This window comes from Pseudophryne corroboree, unplaced genomic scaffold (assembly GCF_028390025.1).
Source record: "Pseudophryne corroboree isolate aPseCor3 unplaced genomic scaffold, aPseCor3.hap2 scaffold_1874, whole genome shotgun sequence".
Classification (NCBI taxonomy): domain Eukaryota; kingdom Metazoa; phylum Chordata; class Amphibia; order Anura; family Myobatrachidae; genus Pseudophryne; species Pseudophryne corroboree.
In genome coordinates this window covers 40,704-60,036 of record NW_026968512.1, presented here as the reverse complement: position 1 = coordinate 60,036, position 19,333 = coordinate 40,704, and the positions used below count along the sequence as shown (strand labels likewise).

Sequence of the window (19,333 nt, the reverse complement as noted above, 5' to 3'; positions counted from 1 at the left end):
AAGGGGAACGATCGCATGCGCCTCTGGACATCCAGCTCCCGATTATCAGCAATGAGAACCGTTGAAGAGTGAGAGCTGGATGTGATCGGCTTGTCTATTTATGCCCCACACACAATACAATTCAATGGTCCCTACAATCTCATTGTTCATTGGACACAGGAATTTGTCTTCGCACTAAAACAAAAGGTCATAGGTTGGTTCATACAGGTGGGCTGTGACTACTTCCAACTGCTCAGGTGGGTGGGAAACTAGGTTTCCCGCCGCATGGATAAGTAAGTGCAAATAATAGTAAATGGACATAAACTTCTTATGTCCATAACTATTCGCACGAGCGATTAATCTGCTCCAAACCAACACCGGAATATTGCTAATTAAATACTCTTCCGATGGATACTAAACACCACTGTATAATCCTTGTCTGACCCCCTGTATCAGAAAAAGAGGGATCTCTCTGTCCATGAACATGCTACATTAACTAAACTTTCAGAATCTATCAAAGGGACCATAATCTACAAAATACATTATATGGTTAAAATATATATCGATTGAGTCGCCCGCTAGACGCATACAAACTCTACCGTAAATCCGCATATCGTGCGCCTGCGGGTGCCCGCGAAGGCGAGTATGCGCACGCACGGGAGAGCTCTTGCACGCGCAGCGGGAGCTCGCATGAGGTGCAAATATGGCAGTGTGCATAGTGATATTTTTCTGACTTTGACAGGGCATAGAAGGGAGCAACTCAAAAAAAAAAGAGAAGTGGAAACAGACTGCAAATTAGGCTGGAGAGAGACCTGAGACAAAGAGATCTGAATTATACGAGAGCCGACCAGGTGAAACACAAATTATGCAGTCAAGTGTCCAACATTTGGGGAAACCGCAGGAGTAGCACACCCAGAGTGCAATGGGTGAGCCTTGCCCTGGGAGAAGCACCTTCATGATCATAGTATCTCACCTGGCAGGTAAGTAGGAGCTGGGCTAGAGCTGGGGAGGGTTGCTGCTCGGGCACCCCCCTGTCAAGTGAAGGAGATCCAACTGAGGCAGCACAAGGGAACTCTCGAAAGAAGAACAAGGCTAGAGGAAGATCTGAGACAAAGAAATCTGACTTTTACCAGAGCTGACCAGTGGAAAGCACAAACACAGCCCCCCACTACCACAAATAATGCAGTCGAGTTTCCAACATTTGGGGAAATCACAGGGGTCAGCATACCCAGAATGCAATGAATGAACCTCACCCTGGGAGAACAATCTTCATGACCATGGTATCTCCTATGCAAAATAAGTATGATTTGGGATAGGGCTGGGGAGGGCCGCTGCTCAGGCACATCTCTGTCAAGTAAAGGCGATTCAACTGAGGCAGCACAAGGGAACTCTCATCTGGGGACAACAACTGCAGGGAGAACACATATTTTCAGATGAACATGGGAGGGCAGAAGGCTGCCTAATACTGAAGCACCCCCAAACAACAAACCAAATGCAACAACTAGTGCAAGCATTCCTGGGGAAGGCCTGCAGCAGATGGATTTGCATATGGTGATGTCATCCAAGCAGTGGGTCAAAGTTGGCTTCAACCCTCGTCTGCATATGAAAAGAAAAAAGGGATGTGCAGGGAATGGCGGCCTTTTGCGGCGCTTGGATGACCCCTAATTCGCATTAAACATCTCCACCCTCCTTCGGTGTGGGGCTCATGTTGGCTATGCCCCAGCCCCTGAAGCATTCAAGCTGATTTCTTGCAGCAGCTGGGCACTGTAACAGCTCCAGAGCTGCTCTGTAAAGCATGTAAAAGGGTGTGGGCCCTGCAGCACTACCTGTAGTTTGCATTGTGCGTTGGAAGGCACAAAGTAAGCAGACAGGAGAGGTCAGAATAGTGCGCAAGGGCATAGAAGGGAGCAGCTCAAGAAAAGAGAAGTGGAAACAGACAGCAAACTAGGCTGGAGAGAGACCTGAGACAAAGAGATCTGAATTATACGAGAGCCGACCAGGGGAAACACAAATTATGCAGTCAAGTTTCCCACATTTGGGGAAATCACAGGGGAAGCACACCCAGAGTGCAATGGGTGAGCCTTGCCCTGGGAGAAGCACCTTCATGATCATAGTATCTCACCTGGCAGGTAAGTAGGAGTTGGGCTAGAGCTGGGGAGGGTCGCTGCTTGGGCACCCCCCTGTCAAGTAAAGGAGATCCAACTGAGGCAGCACAAGGGAACTCTCGAAAGAAGAACAAGGCTAGAGGAAGATCTGAGACAAAGAAATCTGACTTTTACCAGAGCTGACCAGAGGAAAGCACAAACACAGTCCCCCACTACCACAAATAATGCAGTCAAGTTTCCCACATTTGGGGAAATCACAGGGGTCAGCATACCCAGAATGCAATGAATGAACCTCACCCTGGGAGAACAATCTTCATGACCATGGTATCTCCTATGCAAAATAAGTATGATTTTGGATAGGGCTGGGGAGGGCCACTGCTCAGGCACATCTCTGTCAAGTAAAGAAGATTCAACTGAGGCAGCACAAGGGAACTCTCATCTGGGGACAACAACTGCAGGGAGAACACATATTTTCAGATGAACATGGGAGGGCAGAAGGCTGCCTAATACTGAAGCACCCCCAAACAACAAACCAAATGCAACAACTAGTGCAAGCATTCCTGGGGGAAGGCCTGCAGCAGATGGATTTGCATATGGTGATGTCATCCAAGCAGTGGGTCAAAGTTGGCTTCAACCCTCGTCTGCATATGAAAAGAGAAAAGGGGCGTGCAGGGCATGGCGGCCTTTTGCGGCGCTTGGATGACCCCTAGTTCGCATTAAACACCTCCACCCTCCTTCGGTGTGTGGCTCATGTTGGCTATGCCCCAGCCCCTGAAGCATTCGAGCTGATTTCTTGCAGAAGCTGGGCACTGTAACAGCTCCAGAGCTGCTCTATATGGCAAGTAAAAGGGTGTGGGCCCTGCAGCACTACCTGTAGTTCGCATTGTGCGTTGGAAGGCACAAAGTAAGCAGATGGGAGAAGTCAGGATAGTGCGCATGGGCATAGAAGGGAGCAGCTCAAGAAAAGAGAAGTGGAAACAGACAGCAAACTAGGCTGGAGAGCTCTTTATGTCTATATTTTGCAAACCTGCTCTTGTCCTCTCCAGCTGCTCCATGTAGATTTGACGTCTGGAAAGGTGCATAACCCACTGACAAGCAGGCACACTCCTGCATGAGTTTTCTCTCTCACTAGCTGGATGATACACAATCATTTGCATGTGCTCCACCTCCGACACACCACCCACCCAACCACCCAGTGACCAGAGCCACCCACAAGCCAACTGGCTCCGTGATTTAATTTGCACAGTGTAGTCATCCAGGCAGCATGTCCTTCTCAATGGAAGGATCTCTGGTTCCATGGAAACTTCCACATTGGAATGCTGCGGAATAAAAAGGATTTAAATATTCAGCTTGCTAGCATTCAATGTACCTGCGGCTTGGCTTTAGCACATTGGTCTTCATCCTGTGGCCCTCCAGCTGCTGTGAAACTACACATCCCAGCATGCCCTGCCACATTTTTGCTATTAAGGTATGCTAAAACTGAGGCAGGGCATGCTGGGATGTGTAGTTCCACAGCAGCTGGAGGGTCGCAGGTTGAAGACCCATGTTCTAGCATGCCTGTTCTATGATGCATGTACCGTGATGTCACAATCAGCTTGGAATGGGGTGTCTAGCAGGCATTTGCTGACAGCCACTTGAGGGAGACACACATCAGGAGATGCAGCATATCGGAGGTCTTCGATGCCTTTCCAGCAAATGCACACCACCTGCTGCTGGTCTGGACACAAAACAATGCCCACAATCGAAGTCCCAAAATGCCCAACTACAGGATTCATGTAAGTAGTGAATTTAGGAATGAATTTAGAAGTAGGAAATTAAGTTAGTTCACAAGTACATTCAAATTCAGATCTAAAGTCTAGGTAGGCCTCACGTCCCGGCAGCCCCCAGCACTTAAAAATGCCTTGATTAGAGGTAGAGAATTAAATGTAGATAAAAAGTAGACACAAAATAAGACTCCACAGAGCAGTTATCAGGTGTCTTTATCAATTGTTGCATTTAAAAAATCAAGCAATTAGGGAACACAATGTTGCAACAATGTAACCCTATTTGCAAAATAGTACTAAATAAGTTTGTCGATGTAAGACATTTGCAAAGGCGCATCCAAAACACGCTGGAAAATGCAACTGAATCTGTTTTTGGAGGCTAGAATAGGAAATGTGCTTCGGTCCTACAAGTACTGAAAGCTCTTCTACCATCTCCCTTTTCTGAAAAGCCATTTAATATATGGTTCCCAGATAGGGGACATATCAGATATTGCCTTTCAAAAGCAGCAAATATCATACCACTTCTATTGCCATCAAAGATAAACATTGATTGTTTTCAGATATTGGATTGAAAGAGCAGTCTTTATTGACATAAAGAAGCAAAAAAACATACATAAACATTACACACATAAGTACTGTGTTGTAGCACAGATAAAACACAATACAAATGCTGTCGGTATAGTACAGTTCAAGAACTACAGCACAGGCCAGCCTACACTATAAATCATGAACTGCACTATACATTTAAACAATACAATAATACAACAGTTAATAAGGCTATGGGTGTGGAGTGTAAGAGGGTGAGGGAATCACAAGCCCGAAGCTTTATTGAAAGACAGACACATATAAAGGGAGGATTAATAAATACAAAGATATCCTTTACTATAGAATGTAGTCCAATCCGGTCTTTCAACCCTTCCACAACTTAAAAACGGATAGTGTTCCCAAGCCTTCCATCCTGGAATATCTTCAGTCTCTCGCCAATGAAGAAAACAATCCCTCCAGCAGACTCTTCAACCACGATACAAGATCACAGCCAAAAGGGCGAGAAGCAACTACACTTGCGTTTAACCAAAATAGCTAAAACTTAGTGGAGGAAAGTGCAGTGCACCAAAACATAAGCTGACACAATCATGGAGAATGCCCAGCATATATGCTCTTCTATCTATATTTTGCAAACCTGCTCTTGTCCCCTCCAGCTGCAACATGTAGATTTGACGTCTGGCAAGGTGCATAACCCACTGACAAGCAGGCACACTCCTGCATGAGTTTTCACTCTCACTAGCTGGATGATACACATTCATTTGCATGTGCTCCACCTCCGACACACCGCCCACCCAACCACCCAGTCACCAGAGCCACCCACAAGCCAACTGGCTCCGTGACTTAATTTGCACAGTGCAGTCATCCTGGCAGCATGTCCTTCTCAATGGAATAATCTCTGGTTCCATGGAATCTTCCGCATTGGAATGCTGCGGAACAAAAAGGATTTAAACATTCAGCTTGCTAGCATTCAATGTACCTGTGGCTTGGCTCTAGCACATGGGTCTTCATCCTGTGGCCCTCCAGCTGCTGTGAAACTACACATCCCAGCATGCCCTGCCACAGTTTTGCTATTAAGGTATGCTAAAACTGAGGCAGGGCATGCTGGGATGTGTAGTTCCACAGCAGCTGGAGGGTCGCAGGTTGAAGACCCATGTTCTAGCATGCCTGTTCTATGATGCATGTTCCGTGATGTCACAATCAGCTTGGAATGGGGTGTCTAGCAGGTATTTGCTGACAGCCACTTGAGGTAGACACACATCAGGAGATGCAGCATATCGGAGGTCTTCGATGCCTTTCCAGCAAATGCACACCACCTGCTGCTGGTCTGGACACAAAACAATGCCCACAATCGAAGTCCCAAAATGCCCAACTACAGGATTCATGTAAGTAGTGAATTTAGGAATGAATTTAGAAGTAGGAAATTAAGTTAGTTCACAAGTACATTCAAATTCAGATCTAAAGTCTAGGTAGGCCTCACGTCCTGGCAGCCCCCAGCACTTAAAAATGCCTTGATTAGAGGTAGAGAATTAAATGTAGATAAAAAGTAGACACAAAATAAGACTCCACAGAGCAGTTATCAGGTGTCTTTATCAATTGTTGCATTTAAAAAATCAAGCAATTAGGGAACACAATGTTGCAACAATGTAACCCTATTTGCAAAATAGTACTAAATAAGTTTGTCGATGTAAGACATTTGCAAAGGCGCATCCAAAACACGCTGGAAAATGCAACTGAATCTGTTTTTGGAGGCTAGAATAGGAAATGTGCATCGGTCCTACAAGTACTGAAAGCTCTTCTACCATCTCCCTTTTCTGAAAAGCCATTTAATATATGGTTCCCAGATAGGGGACATATCAGATATTGCCTTTCAAAAGCAGCAAATATCATACCACTTCTATTGCCATCAAAGATAAACATTGATTGTTTTCAGATATTGGATTGAAAGAGCAGTCTTTATTGACATAAAGAAGCAAAAAAACATACATAAACATTACACACATAAGTACTGTGTTGTAGCACAGATAAAACACAATACAAATGCTGTCGGTATAGTACAGTTCAAGAACTACAGCACAGGCCAGCCTACACTATAAATCATGAACTGCACTATACATTTAAACAATACAATAATACAACAGTTAATAAGGCTATGGGTGTGGAGTGTAAGAGGGTGAGGGAATCACAAGCCCGAAGCTTTATTGAAAGACAGACACATATAAAGGGAGGATTAATAAATACAAAGATATCCTTTACTATAGAATGTAGTCCAATCCGGTCTTTCAACTCTTCCACAACTTAAAAACGGATAGTGTTCCCAAGCCTTCCATCCTGGAATATCTTCAGTCTCTCGCCAATGAAGAAAACAATCCCTCCAGCAGACTCTTCAACCACGATACAAGATCACAGCCAAAAGGGCGAGAAGCAACTACACTTGCGTTTAACCAAAATAGCTAAAACTTAGTGGAGGAAAGTGCAGTGCACCAAAACATAAGCTGACACAATCATATAGAATGCCCAGCATATATGCTCTTCTATCTATATTTTACAAACCTGCTCTTGTCCCCTCCAGCTGCAACATGTAGATTTGACGTCTGGCAAGGTGCATAACCCACTGACAAGCAGGCACACTCCAGCATGAGTTTTCACTCTCACTAGCTGGATGATACACATTCATTTGCATGTGCTCCACCTCCGACACACCGCCCACCCAACCACCCAGTCACCAGAGCCACCCACAAGCCAACTGGCTCCGTGACTTAATTTGCACAGTGCAGTCATCCAGGCAGCATGTCCTTCTCAATGGAATAATCTCTGGTTCCATGGAATCTTCCGCATTGGAATGCTGCGGAACAAAAAGGATTTAAACATTCAGCTTGCTAGCATTCAATGTACCTGCGGCTTGGCTCTAGCACATGGGTCTTCATCCTGTGGCCCAACAGCTGCTGTGAAACTACACATCCCAGCATGCCCTGCCACAGTTTTGCTATTAAGGTATGCTAAAACTGAGGCAGGGCATGCTGGGATGTGTAGTTCCACAGCAGCTGGAGGGTCGCAGGTTGAAGACCCATGTTCTAGCATGCCTGTTCTATGATGCATGTTCCGTGATGTCACAATCAGCTTGGAATGGGGTATCTAGCAGGCATTTGCTGACAGCCACTTGAGGTAGACACACATCAGGAGATGCAGCATATCGGAGGTCTTCGATGCCTTTCCAGCAAATGCACACCACCTGCTGCTGGTCTGGACACAAAACAATGCCCACAATCGAAGTCCCAAAATGCCCAACTACAGGATTCATGTAAGTAGTGAATTTAGGAATGAATTTAGAAGTAGGAAATTAAGTTAGTTCACAAGTACATTCAAATTCAGATCTAAAGTCTAGGTAGGCCTCACGTCCTGGCAGCCCCCAGCATTTAAAAATGCCTTGATTAGAGGTAGGGAATTAAATGTAGATAAGAAGTAGACGCAAAATAAGACTCCACAGAGCAGTTATCAGGTGTCTTTATCAATTGTTGCATTTAAAAAATCAAGCAATTAGGGAACACAATGTTGCAACAATGTAACCCTATTTGCAAAATAGTACTAAATAAGTTTGTCGATGTAAGACATTTGCAAAGGCGCATTTAAAACACACTGGAAAATGCAACTGAATCTGTTTTTGGAGGCTAGAATAGGAAATGTGCATCGGTCCAACAAGTACTGAAAGCTCTTCTACCATCTTCCTTTTCTGAAAAGCCATTTAATATATGGTTCCCAGATAGGGGACATATCAGATATTGCCTTTCAAAAGCAGCAAATATCATACCACTTCTATTGCCATCAAAGATAAACATTGATTGTTTTCAGATATTGGATTGAAAAAGCAGTCTTTATTGACATAAAGAAGCAAAAAAACATACATAAACATTACACACATAAGTACTGTGTTGCAGCACAGCCAAAACACAATACAAATGCTGTCGGTATAGTACAGTTCAAGAACTACAGCACAGGCCAGCCTACACTATAAATCATGAACTGCACTATACATTTAAATTATACAATAATACAACAGTTAATAAGGCTATGTGTGTGGAGTGTAAGAGGGTGAGGGAATCACAAGACCGAAGCTTTATTGTAACACGGACACATATATGGGGAGGGGCAATAAATAGAAAGGTATCCTTTACTATAGAATGTAGTCCAATCCGACCTCTGTGCTCTTCCACAACTGAAAAACGGATAGTGTTCCCAAGCCTTCCATCCTGGAATATCTTTGGTCTTTCGCCAATGAAGAAAACAATCCCTCCCTCCAGCAGACCCTTCAACCACGATACAAGATCACAGCCAAAGGGCCGAGAAGCAACTACACTTGAGCTTAACAAAAATGGCTAAAACTTAGTGGAGGAAAGTGCAGTGCACCAAAACATAAGCTGACACAATCATGGAGAATGTGCCAGCATATATGCTCTTCTATCTATATTTTGCAAACCTGCTCTTGTCCCCTCCAGCTGCTCTATGTAGATTTGACGTCTGGCAAGATGCATAACCCACTGACAAGCAGGCACACTCCTGCATGAGTTTTCTCTCTCACTAGCTGGATGATACACAATCATTTGCATGTGCTCCACCTCCGACACACCACCCACCCAACCACCCAGTCACCAGAGCCACCCACAAACCAACTGGCTCCGTGATTTAATTTGCACAGTGTAGTCATCCAGGCAGCATGTCCTTCTCAATGGAAGGATCTCTGGTTCCATGGAATCTTCCACATTGGAATGCTGCGGAACAAAAAGGATTTAAATATTCAGCTTGCTAGCATTCAATGTACCTGCGGCTTGGCTCTAGCACATGGGTCTTCATCCTGTGGCCCTCCAGCTGCTGTGAAACTACACATCCCAGCATGCCCTGCCACAGTTTTGCTATTAAGGTATGCTAAAACTGAGGCAGGGCATGCTGGTATATGTAGTTCCACAGCAGCTGGAGGGTTGCAGGTTGAAGACCCATATTCTAGCATGCCTGTTCTATGATGCATGTTCCGTGATGTCACAATCAGCTTGGAATGGGGTGTCTAGCATGCATTTGCTGACAGCCACTTGAGGGAGACACACATTTGCAAAGGCGCAAACAAAACACGCTGGAAAATGCAACTGAATCTGTTTTTGGAGGTTAGAATAGATGCAGGATCAAGTAGCTCAATGGGTAGGGTATTTGATTAGAATTCAACAGGTTATAGGTTTGAATCCTGGGTATGATAGTTTGAGGTGTTATTTAATAAAGTATGTTTATATATTAGTCACACATGGCTTACTTGTACAAATGGCATGTCACCAGTTAGTGCTGACTGCTGATATGCCATTTGCACAAACACGCCATGTGTGACTGTATATGCATTTAAGGAAGGCACCCCGGCAATACCACAAACCATTGAGTGTCAAGTATACTAGATATATCTTCATATCTCATGTGCTTTCTCTGAGACCAATCTTGTTATGCCCCTTCCCCACAAGGCATGCGCCTTTTGTCCATATTGCAAAAATGGGGAGGGGGGGGGGCATATAATTATCTGTCACAGGGCACCAAAAAGTCTAGTTATGGCTCTGGTATGCATTATGTAATCTGGCAGACCATATCTCCAACACTGGCTGGTTGGAAAAGAAATCCGGTTATCTATGTGAGCAAATGACCATCAACGATTTACTCTCAAACACTAGAAAATGGACAAAAATGGTCCCCTAAACAAATTGGTTAAATTTGGGGTTTAACCAATTTGTGTAATGACCATTTTTGACCACTTTTCTAGTGTTTGGGAGCAACTGGTTAATTGACATTTGCTCCTATACATTACCAGATTTTCATTCCATCCATCCAGACTGGATAGATAGCCTGACAGATAATTGTGTAGTGTACGCCCAGGATAACTGTCAGTTGTGCTTTCTTTTATGATGGCACATAAATGGGTGGGCAGATCCAGAGCAAGCACTGCCCACTCATGCATAGTTGTCAACTGATGTGAAGTTCCAGGGGGCAATCTCAGTTATAAAGAAAAGTATCTGGAAATTGTCCCTAGTTTAAAAAAAAATTAAAAAAAAATTGATCAACTCCATTTATTTAGTATGATATCCCAGGTGATAGGATGCCGGCAGTCAGAACAACATACTTTATTAAATAACACATCTCAAACTACCATACCCAGGATTCAAACCTATAACCTGTTGAATTCTAATCAAACACCCTACCTATTGAGCTATTTGATCCTGCATAAAAATTGTGAACATTATATGAAGCTATTGGTACTTTGAAAAAAAAAGTATCAGCATTACAACGCAGCAGATCCATGCAGTTTGCAGCCACACACTACATGTATCTGCTCAGCCACAATGCTGATTATTTCTTCACAAAGTACAAGGTGAGCTCCAAACAGAATTCTCTAGCTTAGAATTATGCCAAACCTAGAAGTCGGGCCCCCCACCCTGGGATCCCCCAGAGGGAGGCCTGCACCGTCATGCGGCAGGCTTGTCCGTTTTGGAAGCAGGCTGATGGGCAGCCCAGGCTTGCTTCAGTCTGGGCTTGGCAGGTCTGGAAGCATGAGCTTGCTTTGGGTATGCCTGACCTTGGGTACGCTTTACCTTGAGGATATAAGGGCCAAGGGAAAGTACTTTTAGCCTTCTGCGTGGTAGGAGTCATACTAGGTTGGCAAGCTGTTTTAGCAGTAGCCAGATCAGCTACAATCTTATTGAGGTCTTCTCCAAAGAGAGTGTCTCCCTTGAAAGGAAGCACCTCCAGGGTTTTCTTGGAATCCATATCCACCGACCAGGATCTCAACCAGCTGTATAAAGTATTACCTTGGAACTGGCTCTCCACTCCCCATTATCTGGTTATCATGGCTTCCTCCGCCAGTGTCCAGACTCGCTTACTGAAGCTCGGCCACTTCTTCCTAGCAGCAGGCTCCTGGATCACTGGGCAGCAGAGGTGCTTGGGAGCCGGAAGGGGGCGGAGCAATCAGGCAGGCAGTTGCAGTGCTGCCCAGCTATCTGTGGTGTGAGAAGAAGCAGGGGCACCCCACCGCTGGCAGTGCTGCAGCTAGCGGTGGTGGCAGCGGCGAGGCTGCTGGGCTGGGTCTTGAAAAAGGTGGAAAGAAGGGTGTTTCGGCATGGAATGTACAAACTGCGAGACCCTGCTGGTAGCGCCTTTGTCTATTTAGTAGGAAGGGCACGTAACAGCCGGAGGGCAATGGAGGAAGCCCCTTTAGGGCTGGAGCCCGGCGGCAACTGACTCCGTTGTCTCTGGCAGTTCCGCCCCTGGACTAGAGGAATGGTCAAGAACATGGCAACATTTAATGCCAAAAAATGCAAAATCATACACGTCTCAAAAATACAAAGGCTAACTATAATATTAAGGGCATTATAATGGCAAGAGGAAAGCTAAGTATTACTATTTCAGGTGAGCAATGTAACAAAGCAATAGGAAAGGCAAGTCAGATGCTTGTTTGCATAGGTAAAGAACCAGTAGCAGAAAAAAGTAATACAGGTTGAGTATCCCATATCCAAATATTCCGAAATACGGAATATTCCGAAATACGGACTTTTTTGAGTGAGACTGAGATAGTGAAACCTTTGTTTTTTGATGGCTCAGTGTACACAAACTTTGTTTAATACTCAAAGTTATTAAAAATATTGTATTAAATGAACTTCAGACTGTGTGTATAAGGTGTATATGACACATAAATGAATTCTGTGAATGTACACACACTTTGTTTAATGCACAAAGTTATAAAAAATATTGGCTAAAATGACCTTCAGGCTGTGTGTATATGGTATATATGAAACATAAATGCATTCTGTGCTTAGATTTAGGTCCCATCACCATAATATCTCGTTATGGTATGCAATTATTCCAAAATACAGAAAAATCCGATATCCAAAATTCCTCTGGTCCCAAGCATTTTGGATAAGGGATACTCAACCTGTAATGCCACTGTATAGGTCCTTGGTACAGCCACATTTAGAATCCTGTGTTCAGTTCCAGAAGCCATATCTCAAGCGCCTTGAGTCCTGTTGGAGAAAGAGCACTATATAAATAAATAGTATCAAAATTTGTTTCACGGCACCCCTAGGCCAAAGTTGTTTTTATTGAGAAATTCAGAAAAAAATATAAAATTAAGTAAATTGTGTTTATAGCATGTCATCCTCAGGTTCAGTTATGTTGTGAGGGAATGGTTTTGCCAATTTAATAAAGTATAAAATAAGAATTTACTTACCGATAATTCTATTTCTCATAGTCCGTAGTGGATGCCGGGGACTCCGTAAGGACCATGGGGAATAGCGGCTCCGCAGGAGACTGGGCACATCTAAAGAAAGCTTTAGGACTAACTGGTGTGCACTGGCTCCTCCCCCTATGACCCTCCTCCAAGCCTCAGTTAGGATACTGTGCCCGGACGAGCGTACACAATAAGGAAGGATTTTGAATCCCGGGTAAGACTCATACCAGCCACACCAATCACACCGTATAACTTGTGATCTGAACCCAGTTAACAGTATGATAACAGAGGAGCCTCTGAAAAGATGGCTCCCAACAATAATAACCCGATTTTTGTAACAATAACTATGTACAAGTATTGCAGACAATACGCACTTGGGATGGGCGCCCAGCATCCACTACGGACTATGAGAAATAGAATTATCGGTAAGTAAATTCTTATTTTCTCTAACGTCCTAAGTGGATGCTGGGGACTCCGTAAGGACCATGGGGATTATACCAAAGCTCCCAAACGGGCGGGAGAGTGCGGATGACTCTGCAGCACCGAATGAGAGAACTCCAGGTCCTCCTCAGCCAGGGTATCAAATTTGTAGAATTTAGCAAACGTGTTTGCCCCTGACCAAGTAGCTGCTCGGCAAAGTTGTAAAGCCGAGACCCCTCGGGCAGCCGCCCAAGATGAGCCCACTTTCCTTGTGGAACGGGCTTTTACAGATTTTAGCTGTGGCAGGCCTGCCACAGAATGTGCAAGCTGAATTGTACTACAAATCCAACGAGCAATAGTCTGCTTAGAAGCAGGAGCACCCAGCTTGTTGGGTGCATACAGGAGAAACAGCGAGTCAGATTTCCTGACTCCAGCCGTCCTGGAAACATATTTTCAGGGCCCTGACAACATCCAGCAACTTGGATTCCTCCAAGTCCCTAGTAGCCGCAGGCACCACAATAGGTTGGTTCAGGTGAAAACGCTGGAACCACCTTAGGGAGAAACTGAGGACGAGTCCTCAATTCCGCCCTGTCCGAATGGAAAATCTGATAAGGGCTTTTACAGGATAAAGCCGCCAATTCTGACACGCGCCTGACCCAGGCCAGGGCCAACAGCATGACCACTTTCCATGTGAGATATTTTAACTCCACAGATTTAAGTGGTTCAAACCAATGTGACTTTTGGAACCCAAACTACATTGAGATCCCAAATTGCCACTGTAGGCACAAAAGGAGGCTGTATATGCAGTACCCCTTTTACAAACGTCTAAACTTCAGGGACTGAAGCTAGTTCTTTTTTGGAAGAAAATTGACAGGGCCGAAATCTGAACCTTAATGGACCCCAATTTTAGGCCCATAGACACTCCTGTTTGCAGGAAATGTAGGAATCGACCCAGTTGAATTTCCTCCGTCGGGCCTTACTGGCCTCGCACTACGCAACATATTTTCGCCAATTGCGGTGATAATGTTTTTGCGGTTACATCCTTCCTGGCTTTAGATCAGGATATGGATGACTTCATCCGGAATGCCTTTTTTCCTTCAGGATCCGGTGTTCAACCGGCATGCCGTCAAACGCAGCCGCGGTAAGTCTTGGAACAGACAGGGTCCTTGCTGGAGCAGGTCCCTTCTTAGAGGTAGAGGCCACGGATCCTCCGTGAGCATCTCTTGAAGTTCCGGTTACAAAGTCCTTCTTGGCCAATCCGGAGCCACGAATATAGTGCTTTCTCCTCTCCATCTTATCAATCTCAGTACCTTGGGTATGAGAGGCAGAGGAGGGAACACATACACTGACTGGTACACCCACGGTGTTACCAGAGCGTCTACAACTAGTGCCTGAGGGTCTCTTGACCTGGCGCAATACCTGTCGAGTTTTTTAATCATGTGGACGACTTCTGGGTGAAGTCCCCACTCTTCCGGGTGGAGGTCGTGCTGAGGAAGTCTGCTTCCCAGTTGTCCACTCCCGGTATGAATACTGTTGACAGTGCTATCACATGATTTTCCGCCCAGCGAAGAATCCCTGCAGCTTCTGCCATTGCCCTCCTGCTTCTTGTGCCACCCTGTCTGTTTACGTGGGTGACTGCCATGATGTTGTCCGACTGGATCAACACCGGCTGACCTTGAAGCAGAGGTCTTGCTAAGCTTAGAGCATTGTAAATGGCCCTTAGCTTCAGGATATTTATGTGAAGTGATGTATCCAGGCTTGACCCTAAGCCCTGGATATTCCTTCCCTGTGTGACTGCTCCCCAGCCTCGCAGGCTGGCATCCGTGGTCACCAGGACCCAGTCCTGAATGCCGAATCTGCGGCCCTCTAGAAGATGAGCACTCTGCAACCACCACAGGATGGATACCCTTGTCCTTGGTGACAGGGTTATCCGCTGATGCATCTGAAAATGCGACCCGGACCATTTTTCCAGTAGGTTCCACTGGAAAGTTCTTGCGTGGAATCTAACAAATGGGATTGCTTCGTAGGAAGCCACCATTTTTACCCAGAACCCATGTGCATTGATGCACTGAGACTTGGTTCGGTTTTAGGAGGTTCCTGACTAGCTCGGATAACTCCCTGGCTTTCTCTTCCGGGAGAAACACCTTTTTTCTAGACTGTGTCCAGGAACATCCCTAGGAAACAGAAGACAAGTCGTCGGAACCAGCTGCGATTTTGGAATATTGAGAATCCAATCGTGCTGCCGCAACACTACCTGAGATAGTGCTACACCGACTTCCAACTGTTCCCTGGATCTTACCCTTATCAGGGAATCGTCCAAGTAAGGGATAACTAAAATTCCCTTCCTTCGAAGGGATATCATTTCGGCCATTACCTTGGTAAAGACCCGGGGTGCCGTGGACCATCCCTACGGCAGCGTCTGAACTGATAGTGACAGTTCTGTACCATAACCTGAGGTACCCTTGGTGAGAAGGGTAAATTTTGACATGAAGGTAAGCATCCTTGATGTCCCGAGACATCATGTAGTCCCCTTCTTCCAGGTTCGCAATCACTGCTCTGAGTGACTCAATCTTGAATTTGAACCTCTGTATGTAAGTGTTCAAAGATTTTAGATTTTAGATTTAGAATCGGTCTCACCGAGCCGTTTGGCTTCGGTACCACAATAGTGTGGAATAATACCCCGTTCCCTGTTGCAGGAGGGGTACCTTGATTATCACCTGCTGGGAATACAGCTTGTGAATGGCTTCCAAAACTGCCTCCCTGTCAGAGGGAGACGTCGGTAAAGCCGACTTTTGGAAACGGCGAGGGGGAGACGTCTCGAATTCCAATATGTACCCTTGAGATATTACCTGAAGGATCCAGAGGTCTACTTGCGAGTGAGCCCACTGCGCACTGAAATTCATTGAGAATGGGCCCCCACCGTGCCTGAGCTTGTAAGGCCCTAGCGTCATACTGAAGGCTTGGCAGAGGCGGGAAAGGGTTTCTGTTCCTGGGAACTGGCTAATCTCTTCAGCCTTTTTCCTCTCCCTCTGTCACGAGCAGAAAAGAGGAACCTTTTGTCCGCTTGCCAACAAAGGACTGCGCCTGATAATACGGCGTCTTATTTTGAGAGGCGACCTGGGGTACAAACGTGGATTTCCCAGTTGTTGCCGTGGCCACCAGGTCTAAAAGACCGACCCCAAATGTCCCCTTTCAAAGGCAATACTTCCAAATGCCGTTTGGAATCCGCATCACCTGACCATTTTACTGGTAGAATTGGACAACGCACTTATACTTGATGCCAGTCGGCAAATATTCCGCTGTGCATCATGCATATATAGAAATGCATCTTTTAAATGCTCTATAGGCAATAATATACTATCCTTATCTAGGATATCAATATTTCCAGTCAGGGAATCCGACCATGCCAACCCAGCACTGCACCTCCAGGCTGAGGCGATTGCTGGTCGCAGTATAACACCAGTATGTGTGTGAATACATTTTTGGATACCCTCCTGCTTTCTATCAGCAGGATCATTAAGGGCGGCCATCTCATGAGAGGGTAGAGCCCTTGTTCTTACAAGCGTGTGAGCGCCTTATCCCCCCTAGGGGGTGTTTCCCAACGCACCCTAACCTCTGGCGGGAAAGGGTATACAGCCAATACTTTTTAAGAAATTATCAATTGTTATCGGGGGGAAACCCACGCATCATCACACACCTCATTTTATTTCTCAGATTCAGGAAAACTACAGGTAGTTTTTCCCTCACCGAACATAATACCCCTTTTTGGTGGTACTCGTATTATCAGAAATGTATAAAACATTTTCCATTGTCTCAATCATGTAACGTGTGGCCCTACTGGAAATCACGGTTGTCTCTTCACCGTCGACACAGGAGTCAGTATCCGTGTCGGCGTCTGTATCTGCCATCTGAGGTAACGGGCGCTTTAGAGCCCCTGACGGCCTATGAGACGTCTGGACAGGCACAAGCTGAGTAGCCGGCTGTCTCATGTCAACCACTGTTTTTTTTTATACAGAGCTGACACTGTCACGTAATTTTCAACAGTACATCCACTCAGGTGTCGACCCCCTAGTTGGTGACATCACTGTTACAGACACTCTGCTCCGTCTCCACATAATTTTTCTCCTCATACATGTCGACACAAACGTACCGACACACATCACACACACAGGGAATGCTCTGATAGAGGACAGGACCCCACTAGCCCTTTGGGGAGACAGAGGGAGAGTATGCCAGCACACACCAGAGCGCTATATATATATACAGGGATAACCTTATATAAGTGTTTTTCCCCTTATAGCTGCTGTATGTTTTAATACTGAGCCTAATTAGTGCCCCCCTCTCTTTTTTTAACCCTTTCTGTAGTGTAGTGACTGCAGGGAAGAGCCAGGGAGCTTCCCTCCAACTGAGCTGTGAGGGAAAATGGCGCCAGTGTGCTGAGGAGATAGGCTCCGCCCCCTTTTTGGCGGCCTTATCTCCCGTTTTTCTGTATATTCTGGCAGGGGTTAAATGCATCCATATAGCCCAGGAGCTATATGTGATGTATTTTTTGCCATGTAAGGTATTTTTATCGTGTTTTATTGCGTCTCAGGGCGCCCCCCCCCAGCGCCCTGCACCCTCAGTGACCGGAGTATGAAGTGTGCTGAGAGCAATGGCGCACAGCTGCAGTGCTGTGCGCTACCTTATTGAAGACAGGAACGTCTTCTGCCGCCGATTTTTCCGGACCTCTTCGCTCTTCTGGCTCTGTAAGGGGGCCGGCGGCGCGGCTCCGGGACCCATCCAGGCTGGGCCTGTGATCGTCCCTCTGGAGCTAATGTCCAGTAGCCAAGAAGCCCAATCCACTCTGCACGCAGGTGAGTTCGCTTCTTCTCCCCTTAGTCCCTCGATGCAGTGAGCCTGTTGCCAGCAGGTCTCACTGAAAATAACAAACCTAAACTAAAACTTTCACTAAGAAGCTCAGGAGAGCCCCTAGTGTGCACCCTTCTCGTCGGGCACAGAAATCTAACTGAGGCTTGGAGGAGGGTCATAGGGGGAGGAGCCAGTGCACACCAGTTAGTCCTAAAGCTTTCTTTAGATGTGCCCAGTCTCCTGCGGAGCCGCTATTCCCCATGGTCCTTACGGAGTCCCCAGCATCCACTTAGGACGTTAGAGAAATAATTTTAATTGGTCCTGGACCACCAAACTATGCTACCAGTGCAAGAACCCCAGTTTGGAAACTACTGCCATAAAATAAACCTTTTTTGTTTTTTTTAAACTACATGTAATACACCTTAGATCTCAGTTCCTAAAAGGTTTTAAACCCTTGCATACAGTAAACTACACATATTTAAAAATCCTACACCGGGCACAAGTGCTCACGGGCCAATTTCATGGCAGTCTCGGATAGGAGGGCATTGTGGATTCACCAAGGGAATGCTGATGCTGACTCCAAGAAGCCTCTTCAAGATCGCAGGAGCAGAGTCCTCTGCTTCTGCCAAATCCACTGCATGACGCTGGGGCTCTCTTGCAGGAGCCCACACCAGTGGGGGGCACCAGGGGCGGAACTACTGGCAGGGCAGGCAGTGCATTGCACTGGGGCCCCGCCGCACTCAAGGGCCCACAGCCGCCGGCATTACAATGAGTCACAATGACTCATTGTATCATGCCGCAGCCGCACACCAGCGCTCCCGTCGGGTCTGCGTCCTGCGACTCCCGCCGCCCGCCCGTCGTAACGAACAGATCAGGCCAGGGCACTATGGGCAGCAGCCGCAGCACCAGACACGCTGCCGCCTCTGTAACACACGAAGAGGGAGGAGGGTCGCTTGGAGATGAGAGGAGCAGCGGCACGGGGGGGAGGAGGAGGAGGAGGAGGGAGGTGAAGGAAGGAGCCGCAGCAGCGCTTTGTTACTGGTGGAGGCGCTGCTGCTGCCCCTCTGCTTCACTATAGGCTGTCTTCCGAGAACAGCCTATAGTGAAGCAGAGGGGCAGCAGCTGCAACGCCTCCACCAATAACACAGCGCTGCTGCGGCTCCCTCCTCCACCTCCCTCCTCCTCCTTCTCTACTGCCCGGGAATCGTCAAGCTGCACGAGGAGCCTGAGCCAGCGGAGAGGGTAAGTATAATTCTTCTTTCTTTCTTTCTTTCTTTCTTTCTTTCTTTCTTTCTTTCTTTCTTTCTTTCTTTCTTTCGTCTCTTTCTTTCTTTGTTGGGACTGCCTGCCGCTATGTGTAAAAAGGGGGAATCTACCAGCCGCTATGTGTAAAAAGGGGGAATCTGCCTGCCGCTATGTGTAAAAAGGGG

At 46.3% G+C, this 19,333-nt stretch overlaps 4 non-coding genes across 4 annotated transcripts; all 4 read right to left on the bottom strand.

Moving 5' to 3' along the window:
• Positions 1–804: 804 nt before the first annotated feature.
• LOC135003513 (U1 spliceosomal RNA) lies at positions 805–967 on the bottom strand. Its single transcript, XR_010204527.1, has one exon. It is a non-coding gene; the product is annotated as a U1 spliceosomal RNA (small nuclear RNA).
• A 152-nt stretch (positions 968–1,119) lies between these two features.
• On the bottom strand, positions 1,120–1,283 carry LOC135003511 (U1 spliceosomal RNA). Its single transcript, XR_010204525.1, has one exon. It is a non-coding gene; the product is annotated as a U1 spliceosomal RNA (small nuclear RNA).
• Positions 1,284–1,953: 670 nt separating this feature from the next.
• Positions 1,954–2,116, bottom strand: LOC135003512 (U1 spliceosomal RNA). Its single transcript, XR_010204526.1, has one exon. It is a non-coding gene; the product is annotated as a U1 spliceosomal RNA (small nuclear RNA).
• Positions 2,117–2,268: 152 nt separating this feature from the next.
• Positions 2,269–2,432, bottom strand: LOC135003510 (U1 spliceosomal RNA). Its single transcript, XR_010204524.1, has one exon. It is a non-coding gene; the product is annotated as a U1 spliceosomal RNA (small nuclear RNA).
• Positions 2,433–19,333: the final 16,901 nt, after the last annotated feature.